We start from the raw sequence: 14,459 nt of genomic DNA, 5'->3' as shown, positions 1-14,459 counted from the left end.
GAGCTTCCCAACTCTCCAGTGAAACACTGTCTGTGTGCTCAGTCTTTCTGTTGAATTTGGGCAAGTGAAGCAACAGGTATCAGCGGGGTAAAGGTAGAGGGTAAACCTCTGTAGAGGCTCACCTTTGTTTATTACAACAACAACAATTTACATATGGTGCAAGTTGCTGTTATTGTATTATATATTCGCGCTTCACGCAGGGTTGCGTCTCGCAGCACAGTGGCAAAGCCTGACGCTTCAATATTGTACAAATTATTGGCCAGAGAATATGGGGAGAATGCAATTTTTAGAAGATAACATGACTCGCACTTGCAGCTAGGATTGAAGGGAGGGAGGGAAGGAGGGAGGTTTAATTGTGTATGGCAACTGTGTATAGCAGACTGACCATCACTCATTTTTTGGTGAGCCAAGGAATCTCTCCTTCGGCATCTTTAATACTGTTCAGTGTTGTTCTCACTGCGCCCCCCCCCTTTGCACACACCGCACAGCAGCTTTGACCATTAGCAACTGAGAGCTCAGTCCATTAAGGCGGGGGCTGGAGATTCCACCCCCCCACCCACAAACCCCACACTGTGTGATGAGCCATTTAAAGATGCCTGTTTTTATAAAATGGTGAAAAATATCACCGTCAGGTTTCATAGCCAAGAGTTTGATTTTTGAATCTAGTCCTTGTTTGAATTAGTGACAGAATGGTTATGTTTTGGGATGGAAGAGAAAACGGGATTGAGGTTCCATGGAAGCAGGCCATATGGTCCTCAGTTTGCCAATGCCATCTCACTGGAGTGCTGAGTTTCACAATGCCCTGATATTACTGTATATAACAATGTGCTTGCGTTCCTGTAGCTCAGTGGTTAGAGCACTTGCCTCGCAAGCGAGAGATCTGGGTTCGATTCCCGGCAGGACGAAACCTTGGGCAAGTTTCCTTACTCTACATGCCTGATAATAATCCCTTAGGAAAAATAATGATAAAATTGGTCACTTCAATCCACGACTGTTTGAGGGACACTGCTGTGCGCAATTGGCTGCCCTGTTTCACCCACAAAATATACAATCAATTCACTTTATAGTATATTCTGTGAAGCGCTTTGAAACATCTGGAAGATGTGAAAAGCGCTATAATAATAATAATCCTTGCATTTGATATAGCGCTTTTCACATCATTATTATTAATATTATTACTGTTGTTATGATGGATTTGGGACTGATATAATGTCCTAGTTATAACACATTGGCGTATCTATAGCTGAGACCGGGTACTGACTGTATTGTGGTATGTGTCTTCCTTTAAATGAGACTAAACCTGTCTGCCTGTTCAGGTGGAAGTTAAAGATTCCACAACACTATTTGAAAAGAGTGGAGAGTTTCTCTTAACGTACTGGCTGATGATCTCCTAGGTCATTCACTTCATGACTGCTTATGGGTATTGCTATGTACAAATCGCATGAAGCACCTGTGAAAAGCACTATATCAAGTGTAAGTATTATTATCACTACCTGTTGAATAAACTGTAACATATAGACTTCAGATGGAATAAATGTCTTCAGTTTATTTTGACATCTGGTACCTTGTTGCTGGAACAACCCCTCATCGCCCCCTCCCCCCGTCCCCCACCCACAAATACCCCACCCACACACCCCTTACTGCACGAAGGATTTGGTACGAAAGATTTGAAATACTGAGATGGGCCTTTGAGGTGTAAATTTGCAAAGCGCTTGTAAACAGTCAATCTGGAACATCTCTCTCGCTCGTAACCATGTGAAGAAAATGTTTTGAACGTTACGTGTTATGTTTTCACAGAAAGGGTAGTAGTAATCTGGAACTCTTTCCCCCAAAATGCCGTGAACGCTGGATCAATTAATTGTCGTTCATAGATGTTTGTTAGGTAAGGGTATCAAGGGATATGGAGGAAAGGCGGATAAATGGAATTGAAGTACATGATCTAATAGAATGGCAGAATAGACATGAGAGGCTGAATGGCCAAATCCTGTTCTTATGATTGCACAGTTCCCTATCTTATTCTGCTATGGGCTTTGACCCCAATACAGAGTGGTCCTCAATTGCCTGGTGTAATTTGGTGCTGGCTGGCTCCGCTCCACCAAAGACACCAGTTTGAAGAATCAAAGGCCACTTGATAGGCTTCCTTCAATAGGTCTCTTTGCAGGTTCAACTAACTTAAGACTCTAACTTCGGCAATGAACTTGGGTTGGACTCATCACCAGCAAATAGACTGAATTAGTTCCTTCGCTTGCTGATACTGAGAGAAACACACCCAGTGATTGCCAAGTTAAACCCTTGCATTCTGATTGGAATGTGATTCCAGACTGCATAGCGTTTTCTGAGTTTATAGCAAAAGTCTGATGCCAAATTTATATCAACACTGGAATAAATCAAACGGTTAGTATTAGAATAGCATAAGACAAGAGGGATTGTGCAGTGTGATATTGGGGACGTGGAGCATTCCAAGACTGGAGCCTGCATAGACACATTCAGTTTGATTCATGCATTCTACAGCATTTGCCAGAAATGACAGGACAGGGCTAACAACATTGGGTTTAGGTGCTGAGCAAGTCACTCATGTGTGATCTATCTCAGGCACCGCATGAATAATTCATAACAGTTAATTAAAATGTTCTCTGTAACTACCTTGGCAATTCTTGACAGTTGACTGGTGGACCATCTGTCCACCTTATTAATCGATGAAATTCAGTCAGAGAAGTTTGTCTTCAAATAAATGCTCACCATTAGTCTTCCCTGTAATATTATTGAGACTGTTGATGTATGGGGGAAATGGTAGCAAAGTGATGGTTTAAATCACTCTTATGCGTGTATAGACATTTGAAAACTTAATTCGCCTTGGAATTAGTCATTTTTCTTCATATCTGAACCTTCCAAATTATTCACATTTGCATATAAAATCATTCGAGGCCTTGTTGATTCTTCCATTTGTGTGAAGTTAAATAAAGAATAAATGACTCTCCACAATGGCTAAGTGCGTTTACACAGTGAGTAAACCATAGACCGGGAAATGCCAATCTGCTGAGTTAGGTGATCTTAGGCAGATTGGCATTAAATCAGTGCTTTGGAATAGAGAGTGAGAGTTTTTTGTTTTGGTCAGCTGGGTGTCTGACACATGCGGAAACCCATCACCATGCTTAAGAGTATCCAAACCAAGTGAAATCCATGCATCCCACCTACAATGTAGAAATTCCAGAGTTGGATTGTTGGAATGGAACGTGTACTCTCTCTCTGGAGGGACGCATGCTGCTTACCTAATTCTAGTAAGTATTAAGCACAGGTTGGCAAGAGCCAAGGCTTGGGGACCCCAGACTGTGCGTTGGGGTACTACTGGAGTCTAACCAGCTAAAACCGCATAGCTTGCCATATGATATCACTGCAACAGGGGTTCCCGCTCTTGGCTGATATGTGACGACCACTGGAAATGTGGATGTGTGGATGTCACGGATTGCAGGCCAGTGCTAAGGTTCGTACATGTAAAATACCCATAGGTGTGATGCAGCAAGCAGCACTGATGAAACTACAGCCCAGTACAGGGAAAGAAAACCAAATGCTTCCAAGAGATGAGACTGCACGAAACTGGTGATTGAAAAGAGTAGTTACGGTCTGGAATCCACTGTCTAAAAGGGTAGTGGAAACAGAGAATTGGATAGGTACTTGAAAAGTAAAAACTTGCAAGGATATGGGGACAGAGCGAGTGAGTGGGACTGATTGGGTAACTCTTTCAAGGAGCCAGCACAGGTACGATGGGCTGAAGGGCCTCCTTCTGTGCTGTAATATTCTATGATTCTAATGGAATTAAAAGTTGCTGCATGCTTTTCTCTGGCTGGGGCCATTAGGTCTGCACAGATAGAAACGCAGATTCTAACAACATTGCTTTTACGAAGCTCTGCTGCTATTCTAATAAAGGATGTCAAAGCTTTTGCAAATGGAAGACATATTGAATGGTTTCCAGTGATTGTTTTTGTGGAACTGTCTGTGTGGTTAAGTGAAAGTTATACTGATTTAGATCAGAATCCAGCGAGACGTTACACATATACAAATGTAACAAATCTTACCATTNAAAAAAATCTTACTGTCCTACTCTCCACTCCTTATAGATCTATGGGGTAAAAATGAGTCTCTTTTTCCAGTCTTTTTTTATTCACTAATGGGGGCTTGAAAAGTGACATAACCATTGATGCTTTTCCTAGCACCTTTTAGAACTGGCTCCCGGTCTTCTGTTGTTTTGCAAAAAACTGTCAAAAACCAAAAGGAATTCAACATTAGTTGCACCAGTGAATAATCCCGTCGAACCATTTACAGCAATTTGTGAGATTCTTTCAATCAACTAACCAGCAGAAAGACAATCATTTTCTTTACATCTTGTCAATTTGATCCTTTTACTGAACCTGTCATTGGGAGGAAATATATTTCATGCCATAGATGCAAGGACAACGTCTTGAGACTCTGGAATATAACCTGATCACATGTGTTTATATGTGATATATATATATATGTATACAATCCTCTCATTTGTCTACAAATCCCTTCACGCCCAGGCACCTTCCTACGGCTGGCTCTGGTCTCCTGCTTGTCCCCTCTGCTCCACCATAGGGGGTAGTGCTTTCAATCACTTCGCCCCATAGCTTTGGTACTCTCTCCCCCAATCCTTCTGCCTTCCAGTCTTTTAAATTATTAATAATATTAATCCTTGCATTATACAGTCAATTCACTTTACAGTAGACCATGTGAAGCGCTTTGAGATGTCTCAACGACATGATAAGATGCTATATCAAATGCAAGGATTATTATTATCACGTCGTCAAAATGTCTCAAAGCACATTTTCTTAGGTTTGTCTTCAGTATCCAAAGTAAATGAAGTTCCACAGCAACATTGAAGTTGCAATATTGTATAGGCACAGACTGCTGCTGCTTTGTAATATGCAAAGAAATTAAGCTGAGTATCAATGTCATGAAAATCACTTACTGTGATTTGCTTTCTGTCTAGGACTCACAATCCAATCTCGGGAGCTTATTGCTGTTTTGTCTGTCTTGATCAAATTGTGTGCAAAAATGTGCTACTGGTAAGTATTAAGTACATTCTAAAAAATCTGGGAGTTGTTTCACAATTGTGTGAAAATTTATTATGCATTACAATGCTTTTCTTGTAAGCCCAGGAAATATCACTGCTCATTTATGTGATGAATATGCCTCATGGTCATTGGAATACCAGGAAATGAATGTGATCATTCAAATAATGGACATTTTTTTCTTTTCAAACGCAATAGCAATCTTGGTGGCACAAGACGCATTGAAATTCCCCTTTGAGTAAATGGGAGGACATTCATTTCACTCTAATCAGTTTGTTGGGTAGTGCAGATGGAAGGAGGGAAGTTTTACCCTGTATTGTGGGTGTACATGTGCGTTCATGCCTGAGAGATTAATGGAGGGTCCTCATGTTGTTTTGCATTTCTAGAGCACTTGTCCAATCCTGTCGTAATGTTTTGTAGAATGTTATTCACACTTGTTTCAGTGAGGATGGAAGATGAAATATCTGATTTACCGAGATTCTAATCCTCAGCAGGGAAATGGTAGGGAGGTGCCAGATACCATATCTAATCTCTATCCACTTATTATCTCAGCTATTGTGAGGGAAGTGTCGGTAGCTCCTGGAGAGACTAGACAGGTTGTGCATTGTTTGCCTGCGTTAATCAGGAGCACAGTGCATAATACAGTATGTGCTTCCCAAGTCTACCACAAGCCATGGGTGACACACGCTTTCAGGGCTGAATCACCCATGCTGACTTCTCAGCATTTTCAATCATCAGTTCTTTGTTTTATTATATTTTAATTGAAGGAGTCAGGCAAACTTTGAACGGCTACGTCTCTGTACTCCCAGTGTACTCCCACTGTTTGGGGAACTGAATAACAAGGTTTCACATGCTGCCAATCATTTAAATACAGAATAGATGGGATAATAATCTTTGGATTTGATACAGCACCTTTCACAATAGGAAGACTTCTCAAAGCTCTGCACAGGATTTACTGTAAAGAAAATGTGGGGATATTTTAAACTGTGCTTCGTGGCATATTTTAACCAGGAAGATTAATAATTCAGAAATAATTAATTAAGCACAAATACATTCATAAATCTTTTGATGAATGCAACACTTCATCATATTATTAATTGTGAAACAGCTATAATGGCAATATTAATTTCTACGTTCAAATGACTTAGAGTTACTTAATACATGGATATGGGTTTAGAATTAATTTATAAGTTAATAGCTGCAATCTGCACTTAGACTGGATGCTTTCTAATTAAGGAGTTTTTCATGCAATATCATGCTTTTGCTTTAGCAATGCTACCGATCTAATGTTATACTTTTAGCTGTCAGTTGCAGTTTTAAGCAATATCCTTTTATTGTATGTACGACAACAACAACTTGCACTTATATAGCGCCCTCCACCCAGAGTAACGTCTCAGAGCAGTTAACAGTGCGGAGCCTGACTCCGAGCCGGGGTGAGGGTGGGAGGTGGCTGTAAGCACGGTCGAAGAAGAAAGTTTTCAGGTGGGACTTGAAAGAAGAGAGAGGGGGCAAGGCAGAGGGATTGAGGCAGAGTATTCCAGTGTTTTGAGGTGTAGCGGCTGAAATACGACCTCCGATCGTACGGTGAAGGGCGCGAGGGACCAGTAGGAGGCCAGTGCCAATCAAGCAGAGGTGCCGGGTGGGGAGTGAGGAGGTCGGAGAGGTAGGGAGGTGCCAGAGAGTGAAGGGATTTGAACACGAGAGTGAGGAACTTGAAGTCGATCAGTTCGGTGATGGGGAGCCAGTGGAGCTGGGCCAGAACTGGTGAGATGCAGGTATAGAGTTTGGTTCGGGTCAGTATGGGGATGGCAGAGTTTTGCATGAGCTGGATCTTGTGAATGGTGGAGCTGGGGAGACCGGCGTTGGAGTAACGCCAGCGGGAGGTGACAAACACATGCACAAGGCGCATGTAGGCACAATTAATGGTGACTGACAGAGATACAAGGCATCACTGAAAATCTGTGCATACCTACGTTACAAACTGAACATGCAAAGCTGAGCGCACCCAGAGACCGTGGGGTTTACTGTATAGTACTCTCTAAAAACATGATCTTTTCATCACACTTTTTTTTAAATGGGAAATCCCATTATCAGGGAGCAACACAAAGATTGATATTGCTACTGACTGGGTCACTTTGGCAGGATTATCAACAGAGTGTTAACACTCACAGTACTCATAGAGGTGAATTTTAATTCATTCCTGTTTCATACAGGGAAGAAAATTGAGGATTGTCAGAAGAGAAATGAGTGATTCAATAATCTACCACAGATTAATGTTAATTTGGAGACGTAACTTTGATCCAGTTGTAAAGTGTGGACTAGAGTCTGGGAAGTTTCTGATGGTGAAAGGTAATTGCTTTCTATTGATCTCAATGATAAATAGGAGGTTGTTTCACTTACATTTTGTGTACATTATTGTCCTATTCCCATTAGTAACCATTAAATGTAACCCCATTCCTCTTATGAGTATATCGAAATATGCAAAGATCGGTCTTGTTGCATTGATCTTTCATATATACTCCTTTGTGTTGCTTCTGTAAAGTTAACTTGCCTGTACAAACATTGGGTGATGGTAAGCTGTCAGTACATCAATAGTGAGTACATTCCCTGGCATCCCAATGGGAGCTGAGCTGTCTCTTTGTGATTATAGTGCCACCAATCAGGCTCACTAACAATGATGGTGACAGTGTCAGCGCTGCATTCAACTACAAGGTGTCCCCGGGAAGCAACCTTAACATTGAAACTCACATCTCATTAGAAATAGGTGGTCTCCAGGCAACAGCGCAGTTGATTGGAGCTTAGACCCTAACAACATTTAAAAGGAATTTGGATACATATTTGAAAAGAAAGAAACATGAAAGGGTGCAGGTACTTGTGATGTTAAAGCTCCAGTGCAGGAGCTTGCACTACATAGGCTGAATGGGCTGAGTGGTGCTGTCGTTTTTATTGGTAATCACCGTTACTGTAATCATAATAATAATTCTTAGCTTTGATATAGAGTCTTATTGTGTTGTGAAAATACCTCAAAGTGCTTCACAGGATTTGCTGTAAAGTGGAGTGACTGTGTATTTGTAGGTGAACGAAGCGGTAATTGTTTAGTTTTAACCGGCGGATTGATAGAAACCAAGAGAAACTCCCTTATCTTTTTCATTGGTGAAATGGGCTCCTTAATGTCCGCTTGAACAGGCAACAGTTTAATGGACCAAAGTTGCGTTCTCCCAGCACTGACCTGAGGTGTTAGTCTAGCTATGAGTCGTAACATGGGACTTGATCGCACAACCAGGAAACTGCTGCATAATGAAGAAAGTGGTTGCATTAAGTTTTGATTTGAAACTTTGTTTTTCAAACGTTTAAATGCAGACACAAAGTACTCAAAGTTACTGTACAAAAATACACAGTCAATCCACTTGAGGTATAACCCGTGAAGCACTTTGAGACTCCTCAACCTCAAAGAGAAATTTTGTGAAAGAGAGAGTTAAGAAGCCACATTACACAGACTGAAATGAAGTCCTCGGTGGAAACAAGGATTGCCGGTGACACACTTACATAAGTTGATGCGTTCTCTACGCCATCCCCACATACAAACCTGTTGTCCGCCAAAAAAGAATGAAGCAGTTTTAAGGGGCATTGCAGCTCTCCCTTGTACATTTGGACAAAATTGAATTGACATTTTTGTGAATTTGCTGCAGTGTTTACTACTTTAACGCAGCATTGCCATGAGGTGGCGCTATCAAAACCATTTTTGCTCGAAGAAGCATTTGAAGTAAACTTTGGCTCTGCAGTCAGTTCTGTAACTGATCGTGCCGTTCCAATAGTTTTTGACGAGAGCGTCAGCAGTGATCTAGTTGACTGAACAAAGAGACACAAGAAAACAGTCGGCGAGTTCTCTAGTAAGTCCTTCGGTCTGTTTTGTAAGCAGAGAACGTAGCAAATCTCACCTGGAGTATGTCGATAAAAGTAAGCACAGCAAAGAAGTCTTTGCTTTGACAGATCCAAACTTTTTAAGTCACCAATGGATATCTTTCTTGAAATGCTATAGATTAGCGAAATGATATGGATTAGTTCTGTCACGTCTGTGAAGTGAGGTGAGGGCGGGCAGATCATTCACCCCTTTGAATGAAGAGGCACCGACTGCTTCTTAGATCTCATTTGAATAGTCATCAGACAACAACAACAACTTGCACTTACACCGCGCCCTACACGCAGAGTAGCATTTTAACAGTGGTGGAGATTAACGCCGAGCCGGGGAGGGAGGGGACGTGACTGTTGGCACCGTCAAAGAAGAAGGTCTTCAGATTGTGATCTGAAGATGGGTGAGGAGGGGGCAAAGTGGTGGGATTCGGGCAGACACTTCCAGTGTTTCGGGCCATAGTGTTTGAAAGGACGGCTGCTGATGGTGGGAAGGTGGGGATGAGTGATGTGTAGAAGGCTGGAGCCAGCTTAGTGAAGGGGACGGGTAGTGAGGTGGGCTGTAAGCAGGTCAGAGAGGTAGGGAGGAGCCAGGGCATGAATTGATTTGGCAGTAAAAGACACGATAAAACGGGGAGGTGGTTTTTGGACTGTTTGTCTATGAGCTCACATGCTGAAAATATCACATATTATTGCGTTTCGACATTTGTGGGAGAAAATGAAGCCTTTGTGGGAAACTGGTTGTAGGAACTGAGGAGCCAGCGGGTAAATCGATAGGAATTTTTGGAAGTTGGGTCAGAAATATAAGGTTACTGTTGAGCATGATAGAGATAAAATTGAAGTCCAGACTATCTGCTTTCTTCTTTAAATTTGTATGAAGTATAATAGTAAGGTTGGGATGTGGTTGTTCTTAACTTTACCGCTTGGGTTCTGGGTGTGTGCTTACGGCAGCAACAACAACCACAGTAATAACTGGTGCTAAGAATAGGAGCATTGCAATCGTTTCATCTAAGTGAGTCATTTTTTATAATGAGAAATGCTTACTTTTAGAACGTTACATGGGTTGGGATTCTTACATGATTTCAAAGATAGGATTGAGATTCAGACGAGTCTTTCAAAGAAATATTGCAACCAAGAGCGGTAATAATAATAATAATAATAATCCTTGCGTCGGATATAGCACCTTATCATGTCTTTGAGATGGCTCAAAGCACTTCACAAAATATACTGTAAAGTGAATTAACTGTATATTTTGTGGGCGAAACTCAGCAGCCAATTGCGCACAGCGGTAATTAAAATTGATTAATTAAAACAGTACGGTGTGTGAAGCTAAATGCTGAGCCCCAGGGTAATGTCATTTGGAGTCTAATTTGCGGTATTTTTAAACAGATTTCTTAAGAAGAAATGTTTACTTACCGCATGAAATGCCCACTGTGAGTGACAACCACCATGTGTTGCAACAACTGTACCTGTGGGACTGTAAGACTGCATCACACAACTGTTCAACTGCAGGAGTTCACGTTATACTAAAATGCCTCAGGTATTGACTTAATTTTTCTTATTGTGAACTGGAGCAATCACAATGTTGCTTTGCGAGGGGGCTGGTGTCTTATTAGCAATTCCAAAACATTAAACCTGGGGTCTATTTCATAGCGATTGCTAAACATAACATCTTTGTAATGGGATTTCCATGTAAATTAATCTCACAGTAATACTAGTATTAGTAATAGTGAAGGTAGGCATTTCCCTTTACAACATTAAGCATTATAGGGTTATTTAATCATTGCTACGATTTGCATTTGATATAACATTTCAAGCAGTTCACAGGATTTTTACTGTAAAAGTGTAGTGCCGTATATTTTGTACATGAACACGGGAGCCAATTTGCATACAGCAATGTCACATAAACAGTTATGAAGTCAATGGCCAATTTTATCTGAAGGATTGTTGGGTAGGACACTGGGAAAGTGAAACTCTCTTCTCTTTTCGAATGAGATTGTTAACTGAACAGACAGAAGACGAGACCTCAGTTTAATGTCTTAATGAAGGGTGGCACCTCTGACAATTTAGCAACAATCCCCTGGCACTGTAGGGGATTCATCCCAGACCTAGACCATGAGTATCATCCTAGACCTAGACTATGAGCGCAAAGTCCTGATGTGAGGCTTGAATCCACAATGTTCTGTTCTCAGTGGCAAGAGTGCTATCAACCGAGCCAGGCCGCCACCTATTCGGTATATTAACCATTAAATACAGGCCTAAAATAAATCTCCTGCACAATGATAAACATCACGGTGTCTACCTCCACAGGAATGGTATTTACACAGGACAGATGTGCGGTGAGACACTGCAGCTACAAACAGCTGGGCCCCATCAGCAATAGTACCATTGCACACAGAGCCCATCACTGTATTCCATTACTGAGCGGCCATTTGTTTTGCATTACAATTTATAAGAAGCTCTCCCAGCTGCTTTTCCATTGAGTAGAGTGGCTTAATCACAAAATCAATTGACTTTTAAACTTCCCATTGAACATGTCGGTGACTTCTATATAAGTGCTCTTTTGCAGCTTTCCAAACTTAGTTCTTTCACTTTTCCTGAGCTTATTGTTTAGCATCTGGTTGCTCAGTGGGTCCTGACGGATTTGCATGAGGAAACAGATGTTTATACTGTTTCATGAAGGAGTTGAGGGAGCTTGTTTTTAATTTACACTTTTCCTTCCAGGCTGGGACTCAATGGAAAAAGGTAGTCTGCGGTAAAGTCCCTTTGTTTAACTAACAAGATACATATGGGAATTGTAAAACGTTGATTACAAGCTTTAGCTCAGTCTTAGAAATTGAACTAAATCCAAAAAAATTAACTTTTCTTGAAGGTTTCATATTTTTGAACTTTTCTAAGTGCACTTAGTGAATTGTTATCTCTTAAACTGAATTACCCACAGCCTGTTATTATTAGAAAGAGGTATCTAAGATGCAGATGTCTTCAAGGTTGGATTGATGTACTTTTCTCCACCAATTTGCATGATTTTTCCTGCTTCTTGCTTCCTCTTATTGACTCCAAAATATTTTCTAGTCACTAAATTCCAGGTCCGGCATACCATTCAAGACATGTACCGTGTTTCCAGTTAGGAATCGCAAGTGACCCACTAGCTGGGAATGAATTGGAATCATATTATTCAACACAACCACTCTGGGACGCTACCCCACATGAAGGGCACTACAAAAATACAAGTTGTCGTTGCTTGTACCACAGTATGCAGATGTTCATAACATTACAAGTGGCTGGGTGGTAGATGCCATTATCACTTGGCTGTGTTTGACCCACAGAATGAAGTCAGTGATCCTAAGGCACTACTCGAAAAGTGAAAGCAGATTGTTTCATTAGGAGCTGACTGGTATAGATGTAGCATTGGAACACTGGAAATTGTAGTTACTGTATACAGCTGTGTAGACTCACACTGCACGTGACATGAATGTATAACATGGTTGGTAACTTTGATGTTGCATCATTTACCTCCCCCCAGACTCAATTCCTGGTGCGTAGTTAACTAGTGAAGTCCAAATATCTTGCAACACTACAAAACAATGCAAGACATTTTATGATGGGGAAGACCCTCCTTATTAATGCAGTTGGATTCTGTGCAGTTTTAGCTGGTTAGACTCCAGCAGTTACCCTAAAACACATTCCAGGGTCCCCAAACTTTGGATCTCACCAACCTGTGCCTCATACTCTTCAGAATCAAATAAGCAGGAGGCATCCCCCCCAGAAAGAGAGAGTGTGCATTCCATTCCAGACATAGGGAAGTTTCCATGTGTAGGTGACGGGCATATATATGGAACTCTCAGTGTAGTTTGGGTACTGTTTAGCATAGTGCTGGGTTTCCACATGTGTCAGATACCTGGCCAACCAGAAGAAAAAAAATGTTTGCTTTTTTTCCCACCTGCCATTGATCAGATCAGTTCTGGCCAGTGTTTCTGCAGGTTGTGGGACTCTAAATCCAATACAGCCCCAGCAGAAAAAATCCAGGGCTATTCCCCTCTTGGCCAGACTTTGTGTAGAAATGCAGCAAAGAATGTTTTCTTTGCAAATTTTGAAATCAATTTAGAAAACTATTTCTGCTGAAGTATTACTGATTTATTTTCATCACAGGTAAAAAGAAAAACTCCGAACGGGCAGAAAATGTGTAGCTCCCAGAACAGCACCTTCAAGATGGGAAACACCTGACTGAAACCTAACATTCCTGGAGTGCTCTGTCAGCTCTAACACTCGTGAACTGTGCAGAGACCCAGATAAACACAGCTCCATTATTACACGCACCCCTTTGAGCTTTGTGAAATGCCCTTTTGCTTACTGGATGTTCACCCCATTTATAATGATAACATAATAATAATCCTTACATTTGATATAGCACCTTATCACGTTTTCGAGACGTCTCAAAGCGCTTTACAGAATATACTGTCAAGTGAATTGTCTCTGTATTTTATGGGCAAAACCCAGCAGCCAGTGTCCCACAAACAGTCATAGATTGAGTGACCAAATAATTATTATTGTTTATTTCTTTGCTTTTTGAAGGGAGTATTACTCTCGGAAAGTGATCTGCCAATCGACTAACAACTGGATTCCAACTTACTGCTATGTAAACAGAGGCTTGTGCAGTAAGGAAACTTGCCTAAGATTTTCTCCTGCCCGGTAATCAAACCTGGGTCCTCTTGCTTGCGAGGCGAGTGCTCTACCCAATACGCTACAGGACTCCGGTTTGAGCCAGGTGGGATGGTTTGAGTTTATCCTGGTGTCTTGGCCAACAATCTCCGCAAAATAAAATTGGTCATTCACTTTGAGATGTGTTCGAGATATAAAAGGCACTTTATCAAATGAAAGGATTATTATTAATAGTGCTTCCTTTGGTTCCGTAGTGCTCAATTTATTGGCAAGCTCTCATTCAGAGTATTTCCTGGAACAGGTAATAATAACCATCTGTGCATTTGATATAACGCCTCTCCAAGTTGTCGAAACATCTCAAAGCGTTCCACAGGATTTACTACAAAGTGCAGTGACCTCATTTTGTTTTCACAGGTGAACTTGGCAACCAATTTGAGCACAGCAATGTCCCAGTAACAACAACGAGTGAACATCCACTCATCAGTTTCTTTGCTTTTACACTTTCACTGCACTGCCACCTCCTCCTATAACAGCGAGCACTTGCCTCATCGTAAAGTTCAATTTTCTTATTCTGAAGACCGAAAGCTTATCCTGGGATCAGGCGTATTTAACTAAGAGCCTGTACAATTAGGGATTTGCCTAAAAGATCCTTTTGAATGTTTCCATTGTAACAGTAGACACAAATAGAATAGTTTCATGTCTGTTTGGACCAAAGCCCAGCTGAAACTATGTACTGCTTGACTGACAGCATGATGCCGTCTCCTGTTCAAGGCAAACACTCTGAGAGCAGTCAGTCTGGAGTAA

Source organism: Callorhinchus milii, unplaced genomic scaffold, assembly GCF_018977255.1.
Source record: "Callorhinchus milii isolate IMCB2004 unplaced genomic scaffold, IMCB_Cmil_1.0 Scaffold17, whole genome shotgun sequence".
Classification (NCBI taxonomy): domain Eukaryota; kingdom Metazoa; phylum Chordata; class Chondrichthyes; order Chimaeriformes; family Callorhinchidae; genus Callorhinchus; species Callorhinchus milii.
The sequence above is the reverse complement of the archived record's forward strand: the minus strand, read 5'-3'. Positions refer to the sequence as shown.